Source organism: Schistocerca serialis, chromosome 4, assembly GCF_023864345.2.
Source record: "Schistocerca serialis cubense isolate TAMUIC-IGC-003099 chromosome 4, iqSchSeri2.2, whole genome shotgun sequence".
NCBI classification, from domain to species: Eukaryota; Metazoa; Arthropoda; class Insecta; order Orthoptera; family Acrididae; genus Schistocerca; species Schistocerca serialis.
This window is the reverse complement of record NC_064641.1, coordinates 201,935,344-201,952,692: the sequence shown is the minus strand read 5'-3', so window position 1 is coordinate 201,952,692 and position 17,349 is coordinate 201,935,344. Positions and strand designations below refer to the sequence as shown.

General features: G+C 42.6%; 2 non-coding genes across 2 annotated transcripts; both read left to right on the top strand.

Moving 5' to 3' along the window:
- The first annotated feature begins 6,545 nt into the window (after positions 1-6,545).
- Positions 6,546-6,620, top strand: Trnap-cgg (transfer RNA proline (anticodon CGG)). Its single transcript has one exon. It is a non-coding gene; the product is annotated as a tRNA-Pro (tRNA).
- A 227-nt stretch (positions 6,621-6,847) lies between these two features.
- Positions 6,848-6,922, top strand: Trnas-cga (transfer RNA serine (anticodon CGA)). Its single transcript has one exon. It is a non-coding gene; the product is annotated as a tRNA-Ser (tRNA).
- The last annotated feature ends 10,427 nt before the right edge of the window (positions 6,923-17,349 follow it).

The window sequence follows — 17,349 nt, the reverse complement described above, 5'->3', positions numbered from 1 at the left end:
TCCGACATCTCCCCATTGGATTGTCAAATTTTTGAGCCCCGAAGAAAGACATTCGTGGCCACCGGTTTGCTTCAAACGAAGAGGTGCACGCTTGGATACAAACTTGGCTCCGCTGGCTACCTCAAACATTTTTCCACGAGGACACTGAACGTCCTACCGTACAGTGCAATAAATGAATTGTCAGTTATGGCGATCACTTTACAAATAGTAACCATTTTATTTACTTATTTCAGATGGTTGAAATGGCTCTGAGATCTATGGGACTTAACTTCCAAGGTCATCAGTCCCCTGGAACTTAGAACTACTTAAACCTAACTAACCTAAGGACATCACACACATCCATGCGCGTGGCAGGATTCGAACCTGCGACCGTAGCGGTCGCGCTGTTCCAGACTGTAGCGCCTACAATCGCTCGGCCACCTCGTTACTTATTTCAGTCTGTCTCTTTTTTATTTGACTGTCCTTACATGCATTGTTCTGATGTTATATTGTTGTTGAATAGTTACTCTTCCCACTTTTGTCTCCTCAGAAACAATCTTTATCCTCCAGTGTCCTCCATCAGTCACGCCTTGCAAGATACTTCCGACAATTCCTTCCATTATACTGAAAACTTATTACTTCGCCAATACCAATCCTGTCTGTATGCCGTAACTTGCTGAACATCTTTTGACAATGTGTTGGTACACTTCGACTATACTACTCTATACTGTCTTTCCACCACTACTGATATCGTTTGATCTCGTATTTAGATAACGAAAATTTCTGAATAGTTTTGAAAAAATTCTTCAAACGTTCAACATTGAGTTCCCATATTGTGTGCTCAGTATTGACTATTTTCTTAGATTTAATTACAGAAGGCATGAATTATCTGCTTTGCGTTCCATTGTGCTTGTATATTTCGCCTTACTGTATTCGAAAAATTCTATAGGCTGCATAGATCAGTCTTTCCTATATTGTAGGTTGTTGAGCTTTGCTTTCTCCCAGGTTCACTCAAAATTTTTGTGCTGATCCCCACTCATGAAAACGTTTCCGGGACCTGGTTGTATTTGGTGATCTGACTTGCTTATTTCCTGTTGTACTGCAGTTGTTCACTGCTGCAGTTCATCTACTTGGCCACTGGTTTCTTGATGATTGTCAGTAACCTCCTCACACAACTCTCCACCGGCTTGACGTGTTCGGTTACATTTTTGTGTACCTGTTCTATCAAATTCCCGCTTTATAGTTTTATCTTCAGACGTACCTCCACTTCTCTAGCGACTGCCTCTAATTTAGTCTGCCCTGTAATCATTTCCGCTTCAAATTTTCCTTAAAGTTTCGTCTGCCCAGCTTGCATTTCAGCATCCCACTCGTCTACAAATGCTATTATTTTACCTTTTAGTTTTTATCCGTTTTTTGTGGTATTAAACTTCTCTAATATACACTCCTGGAAATGGAAAAAAGAACACATTGACACCGGTGTGGCAGACCCACCATACTTGCTCCGGACACTGCGAGAGGGCTGTACAAGCAATGATCACACGCACGGCACAGCGGACACACCAGGAACCGCGGTGTTGGCCGTCGAATGGCGCTAGCTGCGCAGCATTTGTGCACCGCCGCCGTCAGTGTCAGCCAGTTTGCCGTGGCATACGGAGCTCCATCGCAGTCTTTAACACTGGTAGCATGCCGCGACAGTGTGGACGTGAACCGTATGTGCAGTTGACGGACTTTGAGCGAGGGCGTATAGTGGGCATGCGGGAGGCCGGGTGGACGTACCGCCGAATTGCGCAACACGTGGGGCGTGAGGTCTCCACAGTACATCGATGTTGTCGCCAGTGGTCGGCGGAAGGTGCACGTGCCCGTCGACCTGGGACCGGACCGCAGCGACGCACGGATGCGCGCCAAGACCGTAGGATCCTACGCAGTGCCGTAGGGGACCGCACCGCCACTTCCCAGCAAATTAGGGACACTGTTGCTCCTGGGGTATCGGCGAGGACCATTCGCAACCGTCTCCATGAAGCTGGGCTACGGTCCCGCACACCGTTAGGCCGTCTTCCGCTCACGCCCCAACATCGTGCAGCCCGCCTCCAGTGGTGTCGCGACAGGCGTGAATGGAGGGACGAATGGAGACGTGTCGTCTTCAGCGATGAGAGTCGCTTCTGCCTTGGTGCCAATGATGGTCGTATGCGTGTTTGGCGCCGTGCAGGTGAGCGCGACAATCAGGACTGCATACGACCGAGGCACACAGGGCCAACACCCGGCATCATGGTGTGGGGAGCGATCTCCTACGCTGGCCGTACACCACTGGTGATCGTCGAGGGGACACTGAATAGTGCACGGTACATCAAAACCGTCATCGAACCCATCGTTCTACCATTCCTAGACCGGCAAGGGAACTTGCTGTTCCAACAGGACAACGCACGTCCGCATGTATTCCGTGCCACCCAACGTGCTCTAGAAGGTGTAAGTCAACTACCCTGGCCAGCAAGATCTCCGGATCTGTCCCCCATTGAGCATGTTTGGGACTGGATGAAGCGTCGTCTCACGCGGTCTGCATGTCCAGCACGAACGCTGGTCCAACTGAGACGCCAGGTGGAAATGGCATGGCAAGCCGTTCCACAGGACTACATCCAGCATCTCTACGATCGTCTCCATGGGAGAATAGCATTCTGCATTTGCTGCGAAAGGTGGATATACACTGTACTAGTGCCGACATTGTGCATGCTCTGTTGCCTGTGTCTATGTGCCTGTGGTTCTGTTAGTGTGATCATGTGATGTATCTGACCCCAGGAATGTGTCAATAAAGTTTCCCTTCCTGGGACAATGAATTCACGGTGTTCTTATTTCAATTTCCAGGAGTGTACTTTGACCTGCTTTTACTTCGTTGTTTTTTTTTTTCGTCCTGACCTTCTTTCATTTCCATTTGAGCGCTCTCTATTTTTCGCAAATCACATTATAACCTGACAATGACGGGTTCGATTGATAACAATAAATTAATAGTGAATCACAGTTCAAACAATTGAATTACACTCAGTTTCAGCAATGCCCCATACACCACAATACAACGTTAAGCGCTTTACCCTAAAACTTTACGACCACTGCAACACAGCGCGGATTATTAACACACACACACACACACACACACACACACACACACACACACAACGCACAAAAAAATCATTAGCGAGGGAGTCCCACCGAAGACAGACTAACCAACTCCACACTCAGAATTCTGCGTATCGCAAAACGGAAGCCCGAAGGAACAACAATTAGTACATCGGAACGGATTGTTAGTGGGCAACGATTACTCTAGAATACTGGACACCGCTCGCACAGCGGCTGCTGCAGTACGACAAATGGTATAAATATGATAACTTATGCTGATATCGTAGAATTCTCGTACATGATGCAATACTGAGAAGGTCAGTGAAAACACATTCTAGTTAGCTATTGTACTTTATTGCCATGACCGGCTTCAGCCTATACTTAGACCATCTTCAGACAGCATCATAAGCTGAAGTTGACGGTGTACAACAGCCAGATGACTTTAGTCGCTGAAACAGCTCAGTTACTTCACTGATTTTACGTAGATTACAAGATAGCTGCTTTCTAAAAACGTTACCAAAAATTTGAATAGAGTTAAGATATTTGAAACACACTGCTAACAAAAACCTTTAAGTACCTAGAAGACGTGATCTGATGCCAATGTAACTTCATGCACATACTCATCATTAGCATGAATATAAATGATTGGAGTCGCAATTCTCGGGAGTAGACACAGTGGCCACCAAAGTGTATTAGTGTTACTCATGTTTAGTGTTGATACCAGTCCTGGCGCTGAATAGCGTCAGATATTGACCTGTAACTGCTATGAAGACGGAGGTGCTGGATACTCGTGTAAGACAGCGTTATCAACACGTGGATGAGTGTGATAAGGACTTCATTCTGGTACACCATTTGGCCTGTTGGTTGAATCACAGAATATCCATATCTGTGCAACATTCAGATCAGACAGTGGCACGACATTGGACTCCATGGGAACGTAAACGGCAGACATACCCGTCGTGAAGATCTCTGTCGTTCACGTCTGACCATCACAAGGGACGATCTCTGAATTGTGCAACAAGAACGTTGTAACTCTATCCCATCTGTATCTGCTATCTGAGAATGAGTAATGGACTCACAGCAACATTCTACAAGATGCAACAATAAAGTAATGTGACTTATTTTCTTTGCAAGATGTGGCAACCCGTCAGGTATGTGTAGGCACAGTATCTTTGACCTTGGTCTATAAGCTGCTTCATCCAAGCGGCACATCGATGCAACTGATCAGTCGTGAATTGTGCTGTAATAAGTTAACACGTGTTTGTGTCTCTCTTCACCAAACTGGAACCGCACAATATTGTGCAATGGTATGCCATTTCTTTATGCGTTAAATCGGGAGAAGCCGCGACGACAACTTACGGTAAGCTTGAGAAGGGTTTTGGGGAGGAGGTTATGTCAATAGCTCAAGTTTTTCGTTGGCATAAAATATTTAGTGAAGGCAGAACGAATGTTGAAGGTGAAGACCACAGTGGACGACCATCAACCTCACGGGCGGATGTCAACTTGGCCAGGATGCGTGAACTCGTACGATCTGATCGAAGATTATCTGTGAAAATGATTGCAGAAGAACTGAACATCAATCGAGGAACAGTTCGTCTAAAATTAACTGAAGATCTTGGTATGAGAAAGATTTCTGCAAAAATGGTTCCCAAAAATCTCACACCGCGACAGTGAGATACACGGGGAAATGTGGCAGCCGATCTGTTGGCGAAAACGGATATCAACAGAGATATGTTGAGCAGTGTTATTACTGGTGATTAAAGTTGGTTTTTTCATTACGGTCCAGAGACAAAAGGCCAAAGTAAGCAATGGTACTCAAAGGGATCACCCAGACCAAAAAAAAATCGCATGTCAAAGTCAAAAGTGAAATGCATGCTTGTGTGCGTCTTTGATTCCAAGGGAATTGTTCACAAAGAGTGGGTGCCTCCTGGACAAACAGTAAACCAAAATTACTACAAAGAAATTTTAGAAAGACATCGTAAAAGGTTCTTCGTGTCCGTGCCAACATTGCTGATAATTGGATTCTGCATCACGATAATGCGCCATCCCATACTGCTCTATCAGTACAGCAATTCTTAACCTCACAACAAAATTTCAGTACTACCAGAGCGACATTATTCACCAGATATCGCTCCGTGTGACTTTTTTCTATTTCCAAGAGTCCAAACGGCGGTCAAGGGACACCATTTTCCAACAACACAAGATGTCCAAAAAGCTGTTAAGAGGGTCTTGGAGGATATTACAGAAGATGAGTTCCAGAAATGTTACCAACAATGGCAGAAACGCTGGTAAGTGTGGGTGCAGTCAGAAGGGAACTACTTTGAAGGAGACACACTAAACTTGACAAAAACGGTAAGGAACACTTTTTTCACATCAGTCTCATTTTTTTATTGTCCCACCTCGTATGTAAAACCGCACTTCTGGTGGCAGGCTAGCGGCAGCCGGACGAGGGAATTACTATCCCATGCGTAGGCTGCTGTTTACACCACAATACAAACGGCTGCGTGTGGAGTGATGCCGTGACGTGGTAGCATGAACTGCTGATGAATGGTATCGGACTGCGTTTAGCGATGTGTCATGGATGTTCAAAACCGCGGAAGGCCATCGTCAGCATATATGGGAAGTGGTCCAGTTGATCCAATGTTTTGGAGCGGAACAGCGCCCGCATCTCGTGGTCGTGCGGTAGCGTTCTCGCTTCCCACGCCCGGGTTCCCGGGTTCGATTCCCGGCGGGGTCAGGGATTTTCTCTGCCTCGTGATGGCTGGGTGTTGTGTGCTGTCCTTAGGTTAGTTAGGATTAAGTAGTTCTAAGTTCTAGGGGACTTATGACCACAGCAGTTGAGTCCCATAGTGCTCAGAGCCATTTGAACCATTTTTTAGAGGAACAGCGTTGTTACTCTTGCCGTCCTGACGTCAGGAGCCATCGAGCATTACTTCGGTCATGGCAGGTATTGATTGAGAGAACACTGGTGGTACAACGGTACGTTACGAAGATCCTGCCTCCTCATTAGTTACCTCCCATGTGGCTGATCGTGGTGTCAATTTCCCTTTCTTTCAGGAGTGCTAGTTCTGCAAGGTTCGCAGAAGAGCTTCTGTAAAGTTTGGAAGGTAGGAGACGAGGTACTGGCAGAAGTAAAGCTGTGAGTACCGGGCGTGAGTCGTGCTTCGGTAGCTCAGTTGGTAGAGCACTTGCCCGCGAAAGGCAAAGGTCCCGAGTTCGAGTCTCGGTCGGGCACACAGTTTTAATCTGCCAGGAAGTTTCACATCAGCGCACACTCCGCTGCAGAGTGAAAATCTCATTCTGGAAACATCCCCCAGGCTGTGGCTAAGCCATGTCTCCGCAGTATCCTTTCTTTCAGGAGTGCTAGTTCTGCAAGGTTCGCAGAAGAGCTTCTGTAAAGTTTGGAAGGTAGGAGACGAGGTACTGGCAGAAGTAAAGCTGTGAGTACCGGGCGTGAGTCGTGCTTCGGTAGCTCAGTTGGTAGAGCACTTGCCCGCGGAAGGCAAAGGTCCCGAGTTCGAGTCTCGGTCGGGCACACAGTTTTAATCTGCCAGGAAGTTTCACACCAGCGCACACTCCGCTGCAGAGTGAAAATCTCATTCTGGAAACATCCCCCAGGCTGTGGCTAAGCCATGTCTCCGCAGTATCCTTTCTTTCAGGAGTGCTAGTTCTGCAAGGTTCGCAGAAGAGCTTCTGTAAAGTTTGGAAGGTAGGAGACGAGGTACTGGCAGAAGTAAAGCTGTGAGTACCGGGCGTCAGTCGTGCCTCGGTAGCTCAGTTGGTAGAGCACTTGCCCGCGAAAGGCAAAGGTCCCGAGTTCGAGTCTCGGTCGGGCACACAGCTTTAGTCTGCCAGGAAGTTTCACATCAGCGCACACTCCGCTGCAGAGTGAAAATCTCATTCTGGAAACATCCCCCAGGCTGTGGCTAAGCCATGTCTCCGCAGTATCCTTTCTTTCAGGAGTGCTAGTTCTGCAAGGTTCGCAGAAGAGCTTCTGTAAAGTTTGGAAGGTAGGAGACGAGGTACTGGCAGAAGTAAAGCTGTGAGTACCGGGCGTGAGTCGTGCTTCGGTAGCTCAGTTGGTAGAGCACTTGCCCGCGAAAGGCAAAGGTCCCGAGTTCGAGTCTCGGTCGGGCACACAGTTTTAATCTGCCAGGAAGTTTCACATCAGCGCACACTCCGCTGCAGAGTGAAAATCTCATTCACGACAGTGGTCGTCTACACATGTGATGTGCCTCTGCGAATCGTGTGGCTGATGTTGAGCCATGGTAGGTGGGGTAAAAGAACGCGAGGGGCACAAGAGTACGCACGAATCTTTCCGGCCCCTAAAGCAGGAGATCACCACTGTACCAGCAGGCAGCGCAGGCGTCATCCGTTCTCCAGTTCTTTTCTGAACCACGGGGCAGTCGGACGCTTACAGTTGGAAAATACGGTAAGTCACTTTTGTACGTTTTTGATGTACAGTCTGTAGAGTTTTCGCTGAGTGCTATGTGATCCTCGATCTATTTAAAAATTAGATAAATTCGGTAGCGGAACAGACGACTATCATCTCGAATTCCATGACTTAAGTTGTGTGTGTTACCTGCAGTCTGCCGGGAACGAAAATAGCGGAATGTGGTGGAAGTTCGCAGTGTGCTCTGTTACCCCATCAAGTAACTATACGCAAACTTTCACCTCATCAAGAAACTATCTGCGAACTTGTACCCCATAACCTGTACATTTACATGCTTTGTCCCTTCTAGCGTACACAAGCATATATACCTTATATGCCTCGTTGTTCACCTTACGGAACTGACACTAAATTTGTTTTACTGTAGTTTTTCTCCTGTTGGGTAGTGGGTTTTTCAAACAGACCTATCTCTCAAACACACTTCTCATAGGATCAGATCTTCCATAAAAGCGTTTTTGTTTTCTAGGAACCAAACTGAGTGAGAACATCAACTCAACAGCGTTTAACAGAGCAGCTCTACCACCGAGCTGTTGGCCCTGTCGATAAAGTGAGCTTAATAAGCGAGCAGCCAAAGCTATCGGGTGTTTAGAGGCTACCTTTCGAAAAAATCTTAAAAGTGGCAAAGATAATGATAACCTCGACCGTTTCACAAAAAAGTTTTCAATAGAGGAATAACAGGCAATGGTCCATCACTTTATTTTCCTCGATGAAGTCTGTTACGACCTTACTGTCAGGTCATTGCGACATTTACGTTTCGAATAAGCCGTAAAAAAGCATACCTGTCATAGGTTACCAGTTAGAGAACGACTTTCTGGTAGACTTTACCCGTGAATTTATGAGAAGAAGTAAATTGTATATCAGAACGGCCCGGAAAACGAGCGTAGCACGCGTGATAGAGTTTAACAAGACTATGTTAAACAAATACGAATTTTGATAATCTGGAAGCAGCCATCAAGAAAATGGGTTTCCTCACGATCGTATTAACAGCACGGACGAGACAGGGATTCAGACCGTTCCTCATAAGTTGTCTAAACATTTCGTTTCAACAGGGAAGAGAGAAGTGTGGAAAACAGTGGCTGCGGAACAGGGGCAAACAGTCGCTGTTTTCTGGTCCATGAGTGCCGTGGGGCACCATGTCTCACCCTTCTTCACTTTTACACGGAATAGATGTAATCCCTTACTGATAAATGATGGTCCAACGGGAAGTGGTATGATTGTATCCGATAAAAGCTACATGATCACAATAATGTTTATTATATAGCATAATCATTTCAAATAGTGTATCTTCCTGAGTACGGGGCCTCGACTTCGATTACCGGCGGGGTGAGGGATTTTCACCTGCCTCGAAATGATGGGTGTTTGTGATGTCCTCATGGTTTCATCTGCATTCATGAAAGTGGCGAGACTGGACTGAGCAGAGGTTGGGAATTTGTACGGGCGCTGATACCAGGGCAGTTGAGCGCCCCACAAACCATACATCATCATCATCATCATCGTCATCATCATCATCATCAAGGGTACAAATCCCTCTGTCAATGAACTTCCTGGTAGCTGAGTGGTCAGCGTGACAGACTGTCAATTCTAAGGGCCCGGGTTCGATTCCCGGCTGGGTCGTAGATTTTCTCCGCTCAGGGACTGGGTGTTGTGTTGTCCTAATCACCATCATTTCATCCCCATCGACGAGCAGATCGCCGAAGTGGCGTCAAATCGAAAGACCTGCACGAGGCGAACGGTCTACCCGACGGGAGGCCCTAGCCACACGACATTTCCATTTATTTAGTGTTCGATAATCATATCTCCCACACAAGCCTGGAGGCTGTTTCGTTTGCGAAAGATAGCCACATACACAAGCTAAGTGTACCACCCGAATATTTTCAGGCCCTTCAACGCATTTTGCTACACATCAGTAGATTCGTGGAGTGTGTGTCATCCCTGGCAGGTCTTGAGTTTGAATAACATACCCGACCTGGTGTAAGTGGCATTTGAAATTGCGGCTACTATCGAAAATATCGTCGCAGGAATAAGAACCACGAGAAGTTTTCCTCTCGATTGAAACAAATTTTCAGGTGCCTTTTTACCGCTGTCAGAAGCGATTGATTAAGATATTCACGGCGGCTCTTACGAGTGAGATGAACAACACTTCACAGTCGTTGGTGGAAATCTATGTATTGTACGTTGAAAGGTGGCTACAATGAGTCACAGCGCCAGAGATTGCGCCAAAGAGTATTATTCAGCCGCCTCCACTGGCAGTGCTTTCTGAGCAGTCGTAGTGGAGAGTGCTTGTCGTGAAGTCGACGTGGAGAGTGCTTATTGAGAAGTGGGCAGTAGGAGTTCTGATGTAGCCGTGACTAGTTGTGAGCATGTTGTATGCAGTAGTTCTGATGTGCTAGACAGCCGATGCTGTTCGATTGCGAATGTTGTAATAATCAGAGTGTATTTTTCGTCAATATATATGAAGGTAAAGAATTTTTTTATATTTTTTCATTTCAAATGTCCTAACTAACAATGTCTCTAGGTCACAGGTTCAGTCAACAAAGCATCTGGCTTGTGTTCATGTATTAGACTGTAATTCGGGTTGCTATGTGCCATTGTAGTATTTCAGTTTAATTAATTCAGTGTGGGTGGTATTTAAAATACCTTGTCTTATTGAGGAAGAACCGTGCCAGATGTGTACGTTGAATCACACTTCCACACACAGAACAGTTACATTTGTGTTTTGTTGTTTCGTAGGTTCATATGGTTCAAATGGCTCTGAGCACTATGGGGCTTACCTGCTGTGTTCATCAGTCCCCTAGAACTTAGAACTACTTAAACCCAAATAACCTAAGGACATCACACACACCCATGCCCGAGGCAGGATTCGAACCTGCGACCGTAGCAGTCGCACGGTTCCGGACTGAGCGCCTAGAACCGCTAGACCACCGCGGCCGGCTGTTTCGTAGGTTTTATAGTTGCTGGGGACTTAATTAATTAATTGTGTTAACGGATGTTTTCTTTCATTTCTTTGTTGTTATTCTATGCAGTCAGATTGCGGTGTAATACTAGTCAGGGCCAACCGGTTACGAGACAGCGTAACCGGATAGAACAGCGACTAAAAAAATCAAAATTATATGCATGGTATATGCCCCCATGCACGTGGTGACCCTGCCAGGATCGTCCCTAGGAATTCTTTTGATAGTAAAAATAGCAGACAGTAGTATTGTTGTAGTAATTTGTAGTTTAGTAATTGTAGTCTATATTGCATGTGAAGATTTGGTAATGAACATTTGTAGCTGTCTTGTCTTTTTTCTAATGGTATTTATGCTGAATTTAATTTTTGATGTCTTGTATACACGTTTGACAATTTTGTGTAATTATGAAGCTTTCAATTGTTCGTTAATCGTGTTTGGGGGAAGCATTTCATGTGAATGGTATTGTTGGTGATAAAGTGTATACTATGTGCAATTTTTCTTGTAGTGACGAGTTTTGTCCATTTTGTAAATGATTACGCGATCGATGAAAAAGTCAAAAATGATGGATAGTCAGAATGACGAAATTGTTAACATGGCGAACTCGCCAACACAGGAGAACAGTATGATGAATAATGAAGTTGAAAACAATTTAATAAGTCAGGAAAATAGTCTGTAACCAGTTCAAAATTTTTTACAATCTAAAAATTTTCAGAATTCGAGATTAACAACAGAAGATTCTGGAATAGTATTGAACACAGATAGCTTTATGGCTGTGACGAAGGAAGTTGGCTTTGCGGGAAATGTTAAGGGTGAAAAGAATTTTGAACCAGGTAATATGGAGCAGTTGATGGGTGCTATATTAAATTTGGGATCACAAATAGGAACAATTAAAACCAAGATGAAAGCAATGGCAACACAGTTAGGCTCACAAATAGGAACAATTAAAACCGAGATGGAAACAATGGAAAAACAGTTAGACTCACGAATAGGGACATGTTTCAAAAACATGAAAGATGGATCAAAGAAAGAAATTAGAGAAGAAGTACAACCGATTTTGAATGCTCAGTATAATAGTTTAATTTCAATAGAAGTTAGACAAGAGGAACAGGACAGAGAACAGGAAGAAAGAGATCGCATGATAGTAGAAAAATTTTCAGAGTTAAATTTACATCGTGCACGCGATAAGGAAGAAATACTTGAAAGAATCGAGGAATCCATACCAAATGACAGAATAAATAACTTAACGCAACAGTATGAACAGTTAACTACTAAATGTGATAATACCGAAACCCAAGTCGCGACACTTACGGAAGATGTAAAGAAACAGAAAGAAAAAATAGGTGACTTATCGGAAAGAGTTGAGGAGCTTTCAGATAAACTGACAAGTCTTAGTTTAAATGGGGACAGCTTCAGATGATACAGCTCCATTGCCATTTGCAGAAACTGAAGAGTACCAGAACATAAATAAGCATGTTGAAAATCAGGGAAAATTCAATGAACGCGTTAAAAGGGAATTTGAGGCATTACGAAAGCAAGTCAAACAAATTGAAGGCGAAATCGTAGGGAAAGACAGCAGAAGAAATTAAGAATCACAGATAGCAGAGGGGTTTGAAGAAAATAATTTGTTTCATTTACGAGATGCAACAAGAGAGCGCCAGGCGCACGAACTTGACAATAATCGACATTCAGGCTGGGACAGACGCGGTAGGTCTTTGTCGCCACGAGGAGAAAACTTTGACTATAAACACTTCTTAACTGTTCGGAAATTTAAGATCTTTCGCAATTCTAAGAACGACATACATCCATGTTCATGGTTAGATCAATTTATGTACGCACTTCCACCAAGTTGGCCACTAAGTCACAAACTGGAATTTATGTGCGGCTATTAAAGTCCTCAGGGGATTCACTACACTAAGTGAATATGTGCCGTAGCATGCACAGGGCCCCGAGCTGTAGTAGTGCTGTTTCCCTTTTAGTTTTCTGCACTGCTGCCTACTCTTTTACTATCCTTTGTATCCATCAAAACACCTCTTCAACTATTAATCTATCTAAAGAGTCGGTAAAGAATAACCGGATATGACTATTTTACCCAAAAGTGATTTCGGAAATTACCTTTTGGACTTACTTTATTTTCTGCAACATTCATTTGTAGTTTAAAAGAAATTTTACCTGTTTATCTTCGTGAAAATATTACTTCATATGTTGACGATATTCTTATTGCTAAACGTTCTTGGAGTGAGCGTAACAAAATTTTGGATTCATTATTACGTATTTTTGCAGGAGTTGGCATTACAGTGAACTTGAAAAAATCTGAATTTGGTTGTTCTCAGGTGAAATTTCTTGGTCATATTATTTCTACCGAAGGTATTCTCCCTGATCCAGAGAAGCTAGACGCAATTCGTAATTATGCTGTTCCTACTACTAAACGTGATGTTCGTAGTTTCCTTGGTGTCTGTAATGTTCTTAGACGCTTTGTTAGATTGGACAGTTTGACCACACCTAATTTTTGCGAACTATCTGGAAAGTTCTTTTTAAACGAAAATCGGTTGACAACTCTGTTTGGTTAGTTTGTATTCCTGAAGAGTGGATTAATAAATTGATTTTGTACACACATTTCAGTCATGCACACTTGGTCCCAGAAAATGCTTTCATGAATTACAAGAAAATTGCTACTTCAGTAATATGGAAAAACGTATTCGATCTGTTCTTGCCAAATGCAAATTATGTCAAAAGGCTAAGCCGCCAACTATTTCTCACAGAGCACCGTTGTTTCCTATCATTCCAGTGAAATTAAAGGACATGGCTGCAGTCGATTTGTTCGGTCCAGTGGTTCGTTCTACTAATGGTTTTGCGTACATTTTGGTAGCAGTGGAATTGACATCAAAATATGTGTGTTTTATACCTTTACGCAAAGCAACAGCTCGTTCAGTATCTAATGCTTTCATCAAACATTTTCTTAAAGAAGTGGGTCGTGTTGATAAGGTTATATCAGATATTGGATCACAGTTTCGCTCTAAAATTTGGCTTCGTACTCTACTGCGTCGTAAGTTTAAACCAATTTTCAGTTCACTTTTTCACCCTCAATCTAACGCTTCAGAGAGATGGATAAAGGAAATCGATAAATTGTGTCGACTTTATTGTCATCAGAATCACAGAACTTGGGATCAGTATCTTCATATTTTTCAAAACATTCTGAATGAACTCCCAAATGATTCAACTTCTTAACCGCCTATATTGATATTAAAAAACAAAGCTCTGACAAATCGCATTTCTGAAATCTTTCCTTTTCCGTCTTCACGGAAACTGCGGCATTCTGAAGTTGTCAACCTGGCTCTACAAAATATTGCGTCTGTGGCTGCTAGAATAGAGAAATCAGCTAAACGTCCTGGTCGTTTAAAAACCTTGTCAGTTGGTCAAAAGGTGTTAATTAAGTCTCGTCGTTTGCCTCACAAAGTAAAAGGCTTGTGTCGCAAATTTTTTCTGCTTTACAACGGTCCATATTGAGTTCGCAAAATCATTCATGATAATATTGTCGAAGTAGGAACTCTTAAATCTAGGCGCTCTAAGGGAGTACATCATATATCGAACGTTAAAATTTTTGTGAAATGACATACTTTTGAGAGACTAACAGTTACATGTAAACACGGCAGAGAATACAAGGATACCGCGCCGTGTTCCGGCGGCGGCACATACTCAAAGCAACAGTCTTGTCTGCGCGGCGCACAAGGCAGTCGTTGACCGCAAACAATTACTTCCCACGTCACGCGTACCTACAGCTGATCGAGCGCTCAGTGCGAATGCACTGACAGCCGTAAACAAATACACAGTCTAATTTCTCCGATTAAATTCAGTATAGAGCGATAGTGACTTGATAAATTATGTTGTTAACGTTCAGTATTATTCAGGATACGGTTGTATAAAATGTTTAAGAACTTCAGGTAACTTCTGTGTGTGTCCGACGTTAAGAGGACTTGCCATCGAGATATTTTCAGGACGAATGTAATTTCGAAGAAGAAAGTAATAAACTAAAAAGGTAACTATTAATTGAGATTATTTTTCAGGTAACATATTTCCACTTAGGTACGTACTTTAGACGTAATTTGCTGCTCGCGATTACGTGATTTATACTTTGTGTTAACTGATTTTGACAATGATTGATTAATGAACAGGGTTGTTAATTATGTATATTATGCATCACTTGGCTGCACTGCTTTTTCACTGATGTCACATTTTTTTTATTATGTGCCTGCTGTGCTTATTTACCTAAATTATAATTGTCACCTGATTAATTGTGCTGACTGTGGTTATGTATGTAAGTTATACTATGTGATTTATCTGCTTGCGCCTTCATGTTTACTTATTACATATGAACATTTATTTGCTTATTCTGATAAGATGCTAATGACCTGTTTATTATGTAAGAGACATAATTGCTGCTTGCGTATGGATTGCATATTTACACATTACTGTTTGTTGTCATAACTACTCTTTAATTTGGTATATAGAAATGCTGATATACTGTGTACGAAGATGGAGTTTAGGTCACACTATGGTATTAATTATAGATTGTTCGCTTGGCAGAGCCTCGTTGTAGGAATTGTGCTGCATCCACACTTGTTGACATTCTGTTCTCCACTGGTATATTTACTCCCTATTGCATGTTTTGCTTACGCTCAGTGCTTTATATTTTAAGATAAGAAAATGAACTGCTATAATTCTACGAACGACATTGGTACAACAAACTTCATTGAAGTCACATGAGCTGGAGGTTTTATGGAAGCTGTATAAATGTATGCCAGTAGTAAGGAAGCTAACGACATGACATACCAACACTAGGTTTAGACCATTGACAGTTATTACACTGCATTCTTCATGAGCAATTGAAATAGAAAGTGACACTTGACACAAGAAATACTTCACATGTTTGCTTCTGTTTTGCCATGATTCTTAAAGTGGTGTACACACTGTGAATTATTACTATCGTTCACACTCCGTACTCGTACTTACTTACTGAGAGTTATTCAAACTAAAGGCTGTTAGAGGTCATGTATGCATTTCTTTTATTTTATGATGGACAAGGTACCCAAAATGTATTTTATAATTCATGATGAGTAGAAGATTTGGCTCAGGTGGACTACACAGAGGTCGTGTGTGGACATTGTGTCTTCGGATTGCATGGGATGATGAATTGAAGTTTGCACTAGGATTTTATCTGTACTTGTTTGAGGAGACTGATTAGAGGAATGACTTGTTATGGAAGGGAAATGATATTGGTAATAAGGTTTATATGTATCGACGTATTGAAGAGGTATTATTGAGGTATTGAGGTTGTGTGAAGTTGATGATTATTGGAGTTTTGGTGGACAAGAGATAAGGTAAATGATATTGATGATAAGGTTTATATGTATCGATGTAAGAGGTATTATTGAAGTATTAAGATTATGTGATGATAATGATTACTAGAGTTTTGGTGGATAAAAGGTGAAGTAAGTGAGGAGCATTTTTTTGTTTTTGTTTGTTGGTCTATATGGAACAAGGAGGATGAAGATAGCAGACTAGAACACTCAAGTGGAAGGAAGATTGTCTACACAAACACTTTGTTAAATCAATAAGCAGTATATACTTTTTTTGGAGAGAGGAAGTAATTGCATATCTTGGCACACTGACAGTTGTTCAGCAACCATACATTTTGATTTGGCTTGGCAAACATTGGTCTTGACATGATGACAACAACATTGACTAACTATTATTGACTGTTATACATTGCTGCCACTACTACTTGATACACAAGTTGAACATAACATTTTGGACAGAACTGCATTTACACAGTTAACACTATTCAATTACACAGTAGCACTTAATGTGGATGAAAGATGAGTGAGTGTGTTTTGTGTGTTTCCCCTTCCTAATCCCAAATAATTGGTACCGACCTATCTCCTAAATTTTATTTTACTTGTTTGTTGTGGCTTGCACTGACACCCATAAATATTATAGGTTTACTGATATTTGTGTATTTGTAATATTTAATATGACAATTATCTGATATCATTTGTGTGTTTATTATTATTTTTATGTTTAGTGTAAGAGCACTGAGAATAATTTTGTAAAAGCAATTGTGTGTGCATTCAAACTGTTGTTCATGCCTGCACCTGTTCAACATTAATGGGTGCCACTTAGAAATGTTTAATTTGTGCTAATGAACTCTGATGAACTGTCTGATTAGTGATAGTGAATATTATGGACTGTTACCTGCACTTGTTCAACATGATGGGTGCCCCTTGGAAATGTTTAATTTCTGCTAATGAACTCTGATGAACTGTCTGACTAGTGATAGTGAATATTATGGACTGTTACCTGCACTTGTTCAACATTTATTGGTGCCACTTGGAAATGTTTTATTTCTCCTGATGAACTCTGATGAACTGTCTGATTAGTGATAGTGAATATTATGGACTGTTACCTGCACCTGTTCAACATTGCTGGGTGCCACTGATGGAACTGCTTCTACTGAAAATATGTCACTTGTTGCTGTCTGCACCTGCTCAACATTGCTGGGTGCCACTGATGGAACTGCTTCTACTGAAAATATGTCACTTGTTGCTGTCTGCACCTGCTCAACATTGCTGGGTGCCACTGATGGAACTGCTTCTACTGATATAATGTCATCTGTAGATGTCTGCACCTGCTCAATAATGCTGGGTGCCACTGATGGACTGCTTCTACTGAAATGATGTCACTTGTTGGTGTCTGCACCTGTTCAACATTACTGGGTGCAACTAATGGACTGCTTCTACTGAGATAATGTCACTTGTTGGTGTCTGCACCTGTTCAACAATGCTGGGTGCCACTGAGGGACTGCTACTA